This window comes from Mus caroli, chromosome 18 (assembly GCF_900094665.2).
Source record: "Mus caroli chromosome 18, CAROLI_EIJ_v1.1, whole genome shotgun sequence".
Lineage (NCBI taxonomy): Eukaryota > Metazoa > Chordata > Mammalia > Rodentia > Muridae > Mus > Mus caroli.
In genome coordinates this window covers 84,811,275-84,827,300 of record NC_034587.1, presented here as the reverse complement: position 1 = coordinate 84,827,300, position 16,026 = coordinate 84,811,275, and positions in this window count along the sequence as shown.

Sequence of the window (16,026 nt, the reverse complement as noted above, 5' to 3'; positions counted from 1 at the left end):
ACATTTTCTGTATCCATTCTTCTGTTGAGGGACATCTGGGTTCTTTCCAGCTTCTGGCTATTATAAATAAGGCTGCTATGAACATAGTGGAGCATGTGTTCTTATTACAAGTTGGAACTTCTGGGTATATGCCCATGAGAGGTATTGCTGGATCTTCTGGTAATGAATGTGTCTGTAAGTGCCTGTTCCTATCAAAGAGGTTTGTTCTCTCTTTATTGAAGAACACAGAAAGCATCACATGGGGAAAGAATAAGGAAAAAAATTTACAGAAATCTTTAACAGATATTTACAAGGGATGAAGTCAATGACTTTAGCTGATCCGATACCAAGCAACATAGCAACATCTTTGTTTATCAAGCAATATCCACATGTTGTGCTCAGTATTTATGGTGGATATTCATTTTATAAGATTACTTTTAATCTCTAATTTTGCTACTTTCAGCACATGATTATTGGAACACAGAGGCATTGCTATGGTTCAGGGCCATAAAAGCAGATAATTTAAGATTACAGCCTTGCATTAGCTCAGGTTGTAAAAGTTGATAACATGGAAAATTCAAGACAAGTACGGTTGACTGTTAACATTGTTCTTTTAAAATCAGGTTAAACAAACAGGATGAGTACACAGTATGACAGCAGTCTTTATTGACCTCAAGGTGTATTAACTCTGGCTATGAAGTTCAGCAAAAGTTCCAATCTTTTAGAATGTAAGAGATATTTTGATTTAAATATTTTACTCTTCCCCCCCTCAAGTCTTTCCAGACCCTATCCCTCTCCATCCAACATTAAGTTCTCTCCTAAAAAACAAACAAAACCCCAATCTAACAACAACCTTAAATCAAGCAAAAAGAACAAAACCATGCCAATGTAGAGAGGATCTCTTATGTACTGTTTGGAAGTCTCACCTGTCAATAAAAAGTTGATTGGCCAATGAGCTGAGGCAGGAAAAAAGAGGTGGGAGTTCTGGGAGGGAACTCTGGCGAACATATTTGCCCTGAACTCTGAGGAGATAGACTCATGAAACTTAAGAAAGATAACCAGCCACATGGCACTCATAAAACAGAATAATCCGGCTAATTGAGTTACAAGCTAGTTGGGGAATAAACCAAACATATGGCCTAGGCATTTGTAAATAATATTAAGTCTCAGAGTTGTTTTTGGAAACTGGGGCTCCAGTGGAAAAGCCTGATGTTACATGCTCACCTCCCAAAAAGAAAGAAAGAAAAACCAAAACCAACATCCTCCCTCCCAATCTGTAACCAAATAAACACACACACACACACACACAAATGCACACACCTATGCAGTCCATTATACGTTGGTCAACTGCTCCTAAACATGAGGCCTGTCCTGGAGTAGTCGTTATATTCTGTGCCACTCTATTGGAGAAAACTGGTTTCCTATTTCCCAGCAGGATACATGGTAGTTCATGTGCTAACCTTTGACAGTTTGGTTTCTTCTTACTCAGGCACCATTGCATACTGGGCTGGAATGGAAGGAACAGAGCTTGTCTGGGCTGGTGGATCCATAGGCACTCAGTTGGCTTGAGTGCTGGGGAGAAACACATGTTTCAGTGTTACAGCTCTCTTCATTCAGGGGTAATAAAGATTTGTAAACCTTGGGAAGTGGGTAGGGGCTTTCAGGGTGAATGCACAGTATTGGCTGGGGCTGAGGTACTAGGAATGCTTCATTTGCATGAAGAGGAATTCCAGGTGCTTCCTGGACATGTTTTTATAGGGAAAGAGGAAACCCTGATTCTTCATACCTGCAATCCTGATCACCTGTCTTCAACAACAGTCCATTCCTGCATTCAGGTTTTCTGTCTGCCAGTCTGATGAATGATGATCTGCCCTTGTTCAGCTGGTTTGTTGAGTCGTCTCCATGCAGATCTGCTTTCTGTGCAGAATGCACTGCTGTCTTTCTGTGTTTCTCCCTTAAGTTGTGCCTTTCCTGTGTAAGCTTCTCTTACTCACATCGGATCTTTATCAATCTTGATAGAACCCATGGCCTTTCACGGGCAAAACTTCCTCCTCAATGTAACACATTCCCTGGGTTCCATTCTGACGCTAAAACATCTTTAAAATATTCAGTTTGATTTTATTCAGCAGTTTTTTTTTTTGTTTTTTGTTTTTTTGTTTTTTTTTGTTTTTTTTTTTGTCTACAATTCAGGGTCTTTTGGTCAATCTTATTCCCCCTTTATGCTTCTTTGTTTGTTTATATAGATCTAAATTATTTTTCTTTTTTTCAATTAGATATTTTTAAAAATTACATTTCAAATGTTATCGTCTCTCCTGGTTTCCCCTCTAAAGCCCCCCTATCCCTTCCCTCCTCCCCATGTTCACCAACCCACCTACTCCTGCTTCCTGGCCCTGGCATTTCCCTACACTGGGGCATAGAGCCCTCACAGGACCAAGGGCCTCTCCTCCCATTGATGACAGACAAGGCCATCTTCTGCTACATATGCACACGAAGCCATGAGTCCCCCCATGTGTACTCTTTGGTTGGTAATTTAGTCCCTGGGAGCTCTGGGGGTACTGGTTAGTTCATATTGTTGTTCCTCCTATGGGACTTCAAACCCGTTCAGCTCCTTGGGTACTTTCTCTTGCTCCTCCATTGGGGACCCTGTGCTCAGTCCAATGGTTGGATGAGAGCATCCACTTCTATATTTGTCAGGCACTGGTATAGCCCCTCAGGAGACAGCTATATCAGGCTTCTGTCAGCAAACTCTTGTTGGCATCTACAATAGTGTCTGGATTTGGTGACTGTATATGGGATGGAACCCCAGGTGGGGCTGTCTGTGCATGGCCTTCTCTTCAGTCTCTGCTCCACACTTGTCTCTATAACTCCTTCTTTGGGTATTTTGTTCCCCCTTCTAAGAAGGACCGAAGTCTCTGCACTTTGGTCTTCCTTCTTGAGCTTCATGTGTTTTGCAAATTGCAATTGTATTGGGTATTTTGAGCTCCTGGGCTAATATACACTTAACAGTGAGTGCTTACCATGTGTGTTCTTTTGTGACTGGATTTTGTGACCTCACGTAGGATGATATTTTCAAGTTCCATCCATTTGCCTAAGAATTTCATAAATTCATTGTTTTAATAGCTGAGGATTACTCCATTGTGTAAGTGTACCACTTTTTCTGTATCCATTCCTCTATTGAGGGACATTTGGGTTCTTTCCAGATTCTGGCTATTACAAATAAGGCTGCTATGAACATAGTGGAGCACGTGTCCTTATTACATGTGGAGCATCTTTTGGCTATATGTCCAGGAGTGGTATTGCTGGTTCCTCAGGTAGTACTATGTCCAATTTTCTGAGTAACCTCCAAAGTGGTTCCAATTCCAGCTTGCAATCCCACCAGCAATAAAGGAGTGTTCCTCTTTCTCCACATCCTCTCCAGCATCTGCTGTCACCTGAGTTTTTGATCTTAGACATTCTGACTTGTGTGATGTAGAATCTCAGGGTTGTTTTGCATTTCCTCGATGACTAAGGATGTTGAACTTTTTTTTTTTTTTAGGTGATTCTCACCAATTTGGTATTCCACACTTGAAAATCTTTGTTTAGCTCTGTACCCCATTTTTAAATAGGATTACTTGGTTCTCTGGAGTCTAACTTCTTGAGTTCTTTGTATATATTGGATATTAGTCCCCTATTGGATGTAGGATTGGTAAAGATCTTTTCCCAATCTGTTGGTTGCCATTTTGGCCTATTGACAGTGTCCTTTGCCTAATAGAAGCTTTGCAATTTTATGAGGTTCCATTTGTCACAAGACACTTTTGCTTTTGTCACCATAATCTCTATCTCTTAAAATCTTTCTGCCCCTTCTTCTGCAATGGTCCCTGAGTCATGGGGAAAGAGTGTCATGTAAATGTCTCATTTGTGGCTGAGGATGCTGCAGTTACTTATCTGAAGAGTTGTGAGGTATGTATCTCTTTACTAGTGAATTGAGGCCACTTAATATATTTAAGGTTATTAAAAAGTAGCTTACCAGTTTTTGTCATCTTGTTGGTTGTTTTGGTGTTGGTTTAATCATTGTTTGTTCTGAGCTTTCTCCTTAATTGGTCAAAGGTGTTGGCTGGTTTTCTGTGCTAGATATGGTGGGGCCTGTCTTGGCTTTCTTTTGTTCATTTATTTCTCCTGTGAAACTTATTCTTTCATGTGCTCTCATGACTGAGACTGTCTTTCTTTTTCCTCTATGTGTATTTTTCCTTTAAGTATCTGTACAGTGCTGGCTTGGTGGTCATAACCTGCCTTAATTTGTGCTTGGAGGGCCCTATGATCCTTTTTCAAGTTGGAGCTTCTGTTTTCTCTGCTCCTTCAAGCTCTAACAACTCCTAAAAGTTCTTCTGAAAATGTAGTCAAGGGGTTCTTTAACCTCTCACTTCTCTTCAAGTTTATCCATAGCAACCTGGGCCAGATTTCCTGAGTGAGAGATGCTTATGGCTACACTGATGAATGTTGACTCTGAAGATACTCTGGTCATATGTCCATCTCATTGAACTATCATGAGACTCCTGAGTGATGAGTACAGAAAGATATGTTTCATTGATGTTGACTGCCAGTGTTAATATTTCCTTCCTCATTTCCATCTCAACCAAAAGAGTCATGACAGCTACTGTAATGGTCATTGGAGAGCTGGGCCATCTCCTTAACCACATTTTACCTGCATTTGGCCCTGTCTGGCCTCTCAGCATTTTTCAGCCGCCTACACAGTCCTAGTACTTTTCTACCTTTTCCTGTCATCTGTGTGAGTTGTCAGATTTTACAGACGAAACATTCTGGTCATTAATTGGGTAAATTCTTTGATATACACAATTATTTTTATTTTTCATTAATAAGTTTGATACCTTGAAATTGTCTTCTTAAGTTTCAAAATACATTGTTATAATAATTTAAAAGAATTTATTAAGGAAACAGTAGGAACATGGCTGGAACAGAGTCCTTACTTCAAATGGGATCAACTTAAATATAAATATGATGTGCATACTCATCCTTATGTATTCAAGACTGCCAGTTTACATATATTTATAAGCATGACATCCAGTTGGCTTTTTAGTGTGTCTATTTTACTTAATTATGATTTAAATATTCATTATAATTTCCATATTTATGTGTGTATATACATGGAACTCTGTGGTTGAGTATACTCTTGAAAATGGAGTAGTTCTGGCTGTTTTTATATTTTTCCATGAACACATTCTGCAACATATGTGAAAACTGCTGAAATCACAGTCATCAAGACCCAGTTAGAGAAAAGTTCTTCTTCTCCGGTGGCTCATAATCTTGGCTGCACTCTGGGGTCACCTGGGAGCCGTGAAAGCAACTCATGCCTGGGTCTCAGCTTCTTAGCGTCTGGTTTAATTGTTCTGGCATGTGTCCAGGGCATGAGGCATTTTAAATGCTCCCTGGTGATTCTAATGTACAACCAAGATTAAAAACTGCTGTTCTACGCAAGAGCTAAAGCAAAGATTAAGGATCATTGATGTTAAAATGCAAACTATAATTAAAAGCAGTCCCTTGGAGAATGATTTCTTATCCCTGCAGACTTTGATATCCACATGACTTTTTTTTATTATGAAGTCATCTCAAAAAAGAAGCAACAGGGGCTAGAGAGATGGCTCAGCAGTTGGCACATTGGTGCTCTTCCAGAGGACCCAGGTTTAATTCTCAGCACCCACATGGCAGCTCATGACTGTCTGTAACTCTTGTTCCAGGACATCTGACAGACATACATTCAGGCAAAACCCAGTGCACATAAAAAATACAAAAAAAGAAAAAGAAAAAGAGAAAGAAAGAAAATAAAAAAACAAATGAGTGTTTCCTAAAAGTTTTGTTATCAGTTTGATTGGGACTCTCAGGTATGACTTACATCACATCGTGAATGGGACAAAGGGATGCTTCCAGGTCTCCTAGGCTAGCCCGACGAGAGGCTGGGTGTCTATAGCCATATCCTCAGATTGAATATAAAGGCAACAAGTTACACATTCAGCCACAAAACTCTTTGAGAGCCTGAGTTACATCCTCAGACTGTTAGGTGATAAAACTTCCAGTTTTGTATTTTACAATGTATAGGGGAAGGATTTGCATGTTCATTTCTTACACTCTATGTATGATTTAGAAAGTGCTCTGTGTGCAGATCCTTCTGGATGTTCTTAAACCTAACAAAAGCAGTCATTCCCACGTGTTTATACTTGATTTTTGAGACAGGGTCTCTCTGTGGTTGTCTAAACTGGCCTGGAATAGGTCATTCTCCTGCCTCCTTCTGTTGAGTGCTAGGATTAAAGGTTTACACTAACACACCTACTTCCAATGTAATTTTAAAAGCAGTGACTGTTTATTCCTAAGAGACAGAAAAAAGTGAAATAGTGAAGTTGTAATGAAGAGATATAGGCCAACACCTGTACTACATATGTAGATAACTTAAAATCTATTTCATAGACTTAAATATTTTACTTGAGATTTTTTTTTTAAAAATAAAATTTGGTCTAATGATAAAGATTGGAAAAATATTTTAATTTTCTCCTCAGTAGTTTTCATATGGAGGTGTAAAAACAAGACTGTGCCTGACACGGCTTATGAATTCATTGACTGTCAATGATGGTTTGTTAAACATTGTGCTAAATTTTAGGAAACTTTAGCATACCACCTTGTATCAAATAGGTTCTCAGAAACTTTGTTATTGATGATAATTATGACATCATAAAAGTCACTGATCCTGCAGAATGTGTTAGTTTGTCATGAGTTCCTGTCTATGAAAAGGATCTCACTTCCCTCCTTTAAATCCCAGTTGTAAGACACAGATGGAGTTTGGCTTGGCTGCAGGCATAATTACAAGACCTGATTCAGTTACAGACCAGAAAGGAGGGGAGGCCAAGCTTGACTGCAGTCCAGGCTTAAGCAGTGAACTCCCAGAGAGCACAGATTCAATTATGTAGGGGGGACCTCTGCCAGCTCTGCTTCTGTTATTGCACGTTTGAGGCTCCTACCTACAGTGGAATGCCTGCTGGCAGTTACAGTTGATAAACCAAGTAGGAGTGTCCTACTGTGGAGGGAGCAAAGACTTCCACAGAGGCTCACTGTTGGCAGCAGCCACTGTCAACTGGTGCCCCATAGTTCCTGCCCAGGGCTGGGGGTTTCTACTTGAAGCATTGTAGAATGATCAGGGCTGGCAGCTAGATTCAGATCCAGTTCTCTCCTATTTTTACTGAATAGGAAGGGGCTCCTAGATCTGGGCCTGCTCTTCAGAGGTTGCAGGTCTGTGGGAAGTCTCTTTGGCATGGGAAACACTTGCAGATAGAAAAGAGGATGTTGTCTAAATGCCATTCACTCTACAATGATAATAGATTTGAAAATATAGAGAGGATTACAGCTTTTAGGATTAGCATAGGATTAGTCTAGTCCTTTCTTCAATACTAAAGACATAAATGTCCTGAAAGGAAAAAAATGAATTCGGTCTTAAGTAAAATACAACTAATAATTCTTTAGAGGTATAATTCCCATAAGGGACCCTCGTGAGCAGCTTATGGTCATGATTAGCATTAATGTTTCTAAGTTACCACCAATGGCTACAGCAGCTCTGGTGACAGGAGTCCTGAATTCTGGATGATGTGCAATATCAGAGTTCTGGAAGTAAGTTTCTTGTTCATACTTAGAAATGAAATAGTGGCTTGGAAGTGTTCCCAGTTATTAACCTTTGAAGAAAAGATTGCTCATTAGCATTTCATTAAACCTCTCTCACTAATGCTGCCTTCTTATTTACTGATCATCTGTCCTTATGCAATTCACCACAGGCAAAGGTTTAGGGACATTTTGAGTCTATTCTTTGCTCCACACTAGCACAGAGTCTTCATTTATTGTAAAGGCATTAAGACATAGACAGAAATAATGTTGTCTGGAGTCCACAGTTTTTACTATTGTTGGGACTAGTCTCTGGCTGCCAGTGAGGATACAAGTTGGGGATGGGAGATATCTTTGACAAAGATCTTGACCACAGACATCCAAGATGGCAAATCTTGAAATATATAATCAGGAATTATGTCAGCAATAAAAGAGTGATGCCAAATAGGATCATTGTCATTATAAACTAATGTGTAAATCTTTCAAATCATACAAATTGGGCTGCAAATTGTAGTGCTATGTGAGCATTGGCTGTGAAATACCTACATATGTGGTTCAAACTCACCAAGCCTTAGTTTACTCTTCCCTAAAGTGGAACAATGAAAAATACCAGTGGCATAGGATTATTCTTAGGAGTAAATAATAGTATTATTGGAAAGCAATAAAATTTCAATAAAGATACTTGTTTTTTTTTGGTTATTATAGATGTCAAAATAAAGGGTTAGGGGAAGTTGGCATCAGGTCGAATTAAAATATCTACTTCATTTAAACATTTTTTTTAATGTTTAGTGTGTAACTGTGTGCATGATGTATGTATATGTGAGTACATGTGCCACAGGGCACATGTGTAGGCCAGAAGACAATTTTATGGAGTTGGTTCTTTTCTTTCACCTTTATGTGGTTTGAGTGAATTAGACTCAGGTCACTAGGTTTGTGTTGCAAATACATTTACCCACTGAGCTATCTTGTCCCAGAACATCTGTTTTTGATAAAGGGCAACTGACATTTAACAGCTCTTAGAAAGTTCACTTTATTTAAAAAGAGGATATTTAAAAAGAGGATTTATATGTATTCAGAAATATGCTATTTGGGGACAAGGAGAAATTGAGTTTTACTGGTTATAAGATATAAGGTGTCATTTATGGACAGAGTCAACTTTGGCAGCTACAAATGGAAAGTCATTTGCAAAGCTCATCTTGTTGTGTTTTGCTTTTCCCTTTTAGAGTTTTGACATCGCCATTCTTGTTGGTTTTGCTATTTTTTTTAATTTTTAATATTTTTTATTACATATTTTCCTCAATTACATTTCCAATGCTATCCCAAAAGTCCCCCGTTCCCCCCCCCCCACTTCCCTACCCACCCATTCCCATTCTTTTGGCCCTGGCATTCCCCTATATTGGGGCATATAAAGTTTTTTGCTATTTTAATTCTGGTTTCCTCTTTAAGTTATGTTAAGAATTGGTGGTGGGTCAGAGTCCATGTAATCAATAGAATCAACTTATTTAGAACATGGTTCAGGAAATGCAAGGTTAGCTCTTATCCTGGGATCAGATATTAAGGCTTTGTCTACAAATCCAAATCTCTCAGATCCCGCACAGTCCATATTATGTATATATCAAGATTGGGAAGAACTCATGAGTTCAGAGCCATAGATGTGCTGGATTCTTCATAGTTAGTAATGGTGAGCCAAGTGAGAGGGACATAAAGAGAGAATGGAATAATAAGACATGCCATTGGGAAAGTTCAAGGGAGGTGAGAATGGTTTAATTACTTGAGTTTGTAGAGAATTACTGAGTGAACAATTGTTTAAGGTAAGGCCAGCTCACTTAAAATCTTGGAATTCTGACTTTATTTAGTAAAATTACTTATTGACAATTTTTAAAAAGAGAATTGACTAATGAACTAAGGTTTTAAGGTGGTTGTTTTATGGTACAGCTTCCATAGGAGGGGCATGGCTGGATGATATTGAAACATTCTAAGAATATCTTGCCTTTTACAGAACTTGTTGATACTGTAATCTTTGTTTGCTAAGTGGAAAGGGAGATGAACCCTAGCTCGATCCATTGCCAGCCTAGTTTCGTCTTTAGAATTCTCAGGTGCATTCTACAGTGTCTTTCAAACAGCTGATTTTCTTTCACCCTGTCCTCTTAACTTTGTTTTCTTTTTCTAGACATTACAATCTAAATAAAATTATCTAAGTGGCAAAGTCATTGCTTGGGCACTGGTGACAACTTCTCAGTTTCTTATAGGTACATGAGCAGACTTAAATCCATGTCTTAAATACATTTCTAATGGACACCATGGTCTCCATTTTCTCTCTGACTGCATCTGTCCAAACCTCCATCATCTATTTGCATTTTATTTATTTTATTGCTGTTTCCCATTTACATTTCACACACACACACACACACACACACACACACACACACACGATAGATTTAAGAAAGTAAATGTCACTTTTACTTCCTCAGTTGATTTGATGAGATAAGAGCCATAACTAAGCTGTGTAAATACATGGCTTGAGCTGAGCCCAGCACATTTCTTTCTCTGTTCTAAGTATCCCTAGGCCTAGACCTGAAAGCTTCTAGCCTCATAGAATCCAGTCATCTGCAAGCCCAGATCTTAGAGGCTTCATATGCCAGTCTCTGTCTGCTAACTGAGGCCTATTGTATTTCAGCTTCTGAGACATACTGTTGATTATTTTTATTCTTTCTAGTTCTTTCTGAACTCTGGATAGCTGGTTCAACTCAGCTATTCTGGCTCAAACTCCTGTACAAGATGAGTGATTTAATCTGGCTTCTCTTAGCTTCTCAGTGAATTGTTGTGTTTGGCCTCAAACTTACTCTGGCAATTTGTTTTAATCTTCTGGCTTCTTGATTTCTGGATTCAACTACCTCTGCTGACCTGCACCAAATTTCTCAAATTCACAAATGAATTTAACTCTACTGAACTGCACTCAAGCCACTGACTTTTCCGTTCCTCTGTCCATCCGTCCCTCCCTCCCTCTCTGTCTCTCTCTCTCTTCTGTCTCTCTTTCTCACACTATGCTGCTCTTAAATAGCCTCTCCTTCCCTTCTGTTCTTATGAGAGTTGAGTGGATCCTATTTCTGACTCATTCTGTTGAGCTTTTCTCTGATTTGTCACTTTATTTGCTTCCCTCAATTAGACACAATTTTCAAACATGACTACTTTCTTTTACAAACTAACTTTTCATTCATTGTTTGGGATTAAAGATGTGTACTAAGGATGTGTCTGTGTTCCAGCCAGATCATACTTTAATTGAGGGCACATTAAATTTTGATTGCAGTTCCTTGCCAGAGCCATCATTCATGTTGCTGGATTAAAATTCCCCTACATAGATTTATATAGTGTAGGGTATATGCAACACACACACACACAAACAGGCACACATACACATTGTATTTGTAATGTATAGGTATTATTCATGTATAATAAAATATTATTTATCCTCCTAAAGCAGTCATTTTTGAAGGTAAATGCAAATTCTCTGCAGTCCTAAGAACCCAGTTAATGAACCCTGAGAATCTCTTCAATCTCATATATCTGCTGTTCCTACACAGGGGAATTTCCCATGCTAGCCGCCATCCCTCTGCCCCATCAGTAGGAGACATTCCTGACTGATTCCATGGGTTTCATTTCGGTCTATTGTTGCTTTCAGCCTTTATTCATTTCATAATAAAACCTTTTGTTTGTTAGCTAATTTCTAGTTTGTCCCAAACACCATTTACACATCTTGTGAGAGACATAATGAATCATCCCTGTTTACTCCCCTGTGTTTCCACATGGGTTTCTGCACTGCTTGGCACCCAGTGCATCCTAGGGTACACCGAATGGCCCAGTGAATGACTCAGCATTTGCTTGATGTGGAAATCCAGGGATTTTGTGGTTTCCAGCATGCTTCTTTAGACTAAAGTTATCCCTGAGGTATGGCAATCCTCTGTAAATCTCCCAAACCTTGGTATTTTAAATTATTATTTGAGAATTAAATACATATGTACAATGACATACAATTATATCCACATCCAATTCTCCCTATAATTCCCCCATAACCTTTCCAACCCATCTGCTCAAAATGACATTTCTTTTAAAAAATTCAACTACTGTGCTCATATGTGCCTAGCTGTGGGGCCAATTCTGCCAGTGGCCACACTCTCAAGAAGAATGAGTCTCACTTCACCAGCAGCTATCAACTCTCAATAACTTCTCCTTTGGGCTGGGGCCTTAAAAGCAACTTCTCCATTTGTGTGAGAAATCTGGCTGTAAAACCTTGACCTGGAATGCCTAGAAGCATCCAAGATACGATCAATATCATCATGGTCGTTTTAAGCCACTGAAGATGATGTCTGAGAGGAGGTATATGCTTCTTTGCCAGACTAGACTTGCTTTTTCTTGAACCTGATGGCCTGTAATGTTCTAACAATTGTCCCATAGAGAATGTGAAGCTGGTGGATACCAAGCACAAACCCTGAAAGCATCTCATGAACATTTCACATATTTACATTCTGTGTCTTATGATTTTCAGTCTTACTGCAGTTAATGATAACTTCATTCTTAGAAGCTGGACATGAGTTTTGCGGATTGTTTTGGCTGGTATTTTTCACACAACTTCCAGTTAATACTCAGACAGTATATTTTCATCCGATTTGCACAATATTGCTTAAGTTTTAAGGCTAACTTGATGTAATATTATGATTTGTTTTGAGTTATGATTTGAGTAGGATAGGAGTTGTATCCTACCCAGCTTATTTACAAACATGGTTGAAAGACAAATAAGACTTTTGTGGAAGAAGGCAGGTAATGATGAAAAGAGAAAAATATATGCTTGGAGCCAACCGTCAGACTGAGCTCAGGGAACCTGGTGGGGGAACTGGCAGAAGGACTGGAGAAGCAGAGGGAGATTGCAACCTCATTGGAAGAACAACATAGGCTGGTCTGACCACCCAGTTCTCCCACAGACTAGACCACTAACCAAGGAATGTACCTGGAGGGAGGAGGAGCACCCTCATATAGGCAAAAGGAAGGGGGGAGGGCAGATGTGGGATGGGGGGTTGGTGGAAGGGTAACCAGGAAGTGGGCTATCATTTGAGATGAATATATTTATATTCAAAGTAATTCTATAAATTCAAATGATAAGTGAAACTCCAGCTGAATAAGGGATTAAAGTCTGTATGTACTGATAAGCATTGACTCTTTGATTGTGAGTATTTTAAACAAGCCACTCAAAGGCCATCTGTGAATATGTTAAAACTAGATAGATGTACTGACTGTTTTGGTGTCAACTTGACACAAGCTACAAACATCAGAGAGGAAGGATGAGCAAATACCTCCGAGATCCAGATGTAAGCCATTTTCTCAGTTAGTGGTCAATGGGAAAGGGCCCAGCCCACTGTGGGTGGTGACCTGGGCTGGTGGTCATAGGTTCTATAAGAAAGCAGGTTGAGCAAGCCAGGGGAAGCAAGCCAGTAAACAACACTCCCTCATGGCTTCTGCATCAGCTCCTGCTTACAAATTCTAGCTTGAGTTTCTGTCCTGACTTCCTTTGGTAATGGACAATGATGTGGAAGTATAAACGGAATAAATGCTTTCTGTCCCAACTTGCTTTTTGGTTATGATGGTTAGTCATAGCAATAGAAACTCTAAGATATGTTGGTACTAAAACAGTGGGGTGTTGCTGTGACAGCCCTGATCAAGTTTTGGGGAGGGTTGTGAAAGGACTTTGGAACTTGGGACTAGAAAAGTCACTGGGTGTTGAGAATTCAGTGGGCTGTTCTGTAGGAGTTTGGAAGATAAGGATGTTGAGAATAATGCAGATGATGATGGCCTGGCTTTTGATGGAAGCAAAAATTCTGTTGGTCTTTTGTAGTTCTGGTGAGCTGTGCTGAAGAATCAGCTGTGATTAACACGATACCAGAACTATTAAAGCAAAACTTTTGCTTTGCTGGTTGTCTGGAACTTAGAATCTTGAAGTGAAATCTTCTGGGAGGTGTTTCCTAAGAGTCAGCATACAAGAAGCTATGGTCCAGAGGCTACCAAGGTTGTGCATCAGGCTGTCAGGTGAATTTGATACTGTAAGATTACTCAGGTGGTACCGAGTAATCTTTTTTTGCAGGCCTGAAGAGGTCATAGAGAACAGCTGAGGCTTGGTACTGTGAGATCAGTAGAGGCTATTGGTGAAGGTGCAGCCTCAGTGGCAGTTAAAGGCCTAGGAAGGGGTCATGCAGAGAAGTTGAGGCTTGACATCATGAAGAGAGTCTATAAAAGGCTATTGGTGAAAGTGAAGCCAGTTGCAATGGGACGGCCACCAATAACAGCAGCAGCAATGGAGTAGCAGCAGGCAGCGGGAACAGAGAAGACAAGCTGTATGTGCTGCAGAGGTCAGAGCTTTGTGACTCAAGTTCCTTGGAGAAGCCTAGAAAATCCTGAGTGAATCCCAGATAATTGGACATTAAGTTATTTATACTGCTGGAGTTCTGTTCTGCTTTGCTTAGATTGTAGTTGTGCTCTGGTTCTTTCCTCTTGAAGGAAGTGTTTAATTGTTTAATTTCTGCAGGTGCCTGCAGCTGGAAGACTGAACTTTTAAAAGAAATTTTGGATTTTTAGAGGGATTGGATATTTTAAAGAGATTGAAATTTTAATGTGCTAGAACTTGTAAAGTCTGGTACTCTTAAGCTTATTTATGGTTTAAAGTTGAGATCTTGGGGATGAATAAGAAAGAAAATGTGTTTAGTCACAGTAACAGTAGCCCTAATACAGTAGGTGTAAATGTATATATTTATCAAACATATATGTACTATATAATTACATTGTATATTTATATATAAGTACTATGCATAATTCTATGATGTGTTCAGACCTTGGAACTCCAGTTACTGTGACGTGCTGCTTTTGGATTGAACTCTCTCACTATGTTTCAGCCACCCACCAACTATTTGAATTGTTTCAAAATTAAGTACATCCCCTTTATTTCTTTGGGTAAAACAACTACAAGTTTTTACAATATCTGCAATAGAAGAAATGTTTATTTAAGCATATAGACACCCACTGCAATGCTGATGGACTGACCAAAACTACAGAGGAGCCATGCAGGAAAATTCCTTAAAGAAAGAATACTGCATGCTGCACACATTTGGTTACCATGATGCATATAAGCCAGCTATAAAAATCAATAGGTGTGTTCTTGTAATCCTAGCATTTGTGAGGGTCAGGCAGGAGAATGAACATGAGTTTTAGGACAGTCTAGACTACGTAGTGAGACCCTTTCTTAAAGAAGCATAATGAAAAACAAAGTAAAAGTCAGTAGCATACTACGGACACGAGTCTATTAGCTAACAAATGGGCTACCCTGAAGAGAATTGAGGATCTCTCTGTGAGCATGAGACACACTGTTCTGTGTGCTCAAGGCTGAGTACCAAGCACAGACCAGTCCTGGAAGACATGCCGCTTCCACAAAAGGAAGGTCCTGAACAGCTGTTTTTCTTCTAAGAACACTTCTCAGAAGAATTTTGTTTGTGCAGGTAACAGTTACTGTGTGGTGTTTGAAGGAGCTTGGGGAATTTTCCTTTTGTGATCTATAGTTTTTAGGCTGTGGAAATTTGTTCCAAGAACAGAGTTTTGATAGGTAACTGCAAAAGCCATTTTAATTCAGGTGGGAAACTTGAATTCTGTATCTCTATATACTGTTGAGGGGAACTGAAAACTGTGATATGGCAAACTCCTGCATATTTTGGTGAAAATATACTGCTCACCTAAAAAATAATTAGAAATGTAAACATGTGTTGAAGCATTCCTTCACACTGTTGATAAAATAAAAAATGATTCTATAGTATTGTGTGGCTTAAGGATGCTTCAATTTATTTTAACTTGAAATGTCACTTCTGAAATAGTGTTTTTTTTTAACTATTGAGGAAAAAATCATAATTCATTAAAGCTACAAAACTCTTATACACAAATAACTTACCCACTAAGAATCTGACTTTTGTCAGCTGAGATGACTTTTTCACTATCAGAGAAGTAAATCATAAAGGTCTTACTGGAACTATGTACATACCATACCTTACCATTGCTGAAGACCATATGGAAATACTTTACAGAGCCACATCAGTCAAAATGAGGATTGGGAAAGGGGTGGCCATGATTTCCTAAATTTCCATAAATCACTTCTCCAGTTTTTGAGTATGACAGGCCTCCAATTTAGCACCTTTCCAGCAAAGAAAATGACTTTTGCTTCAAGTTGCTATACATCATCCGTATCATGCACAGGTTCAACTTGAGTGTGTATATCTAGCTGACACTTGCTGATCAATTACTACTCCTCCAAAGGATCTATAAGAAGTTTATGGTTTTAGGGGATGGGTATGATTCAGTGGTGTAAGCCACTGGTAAATTACCCAA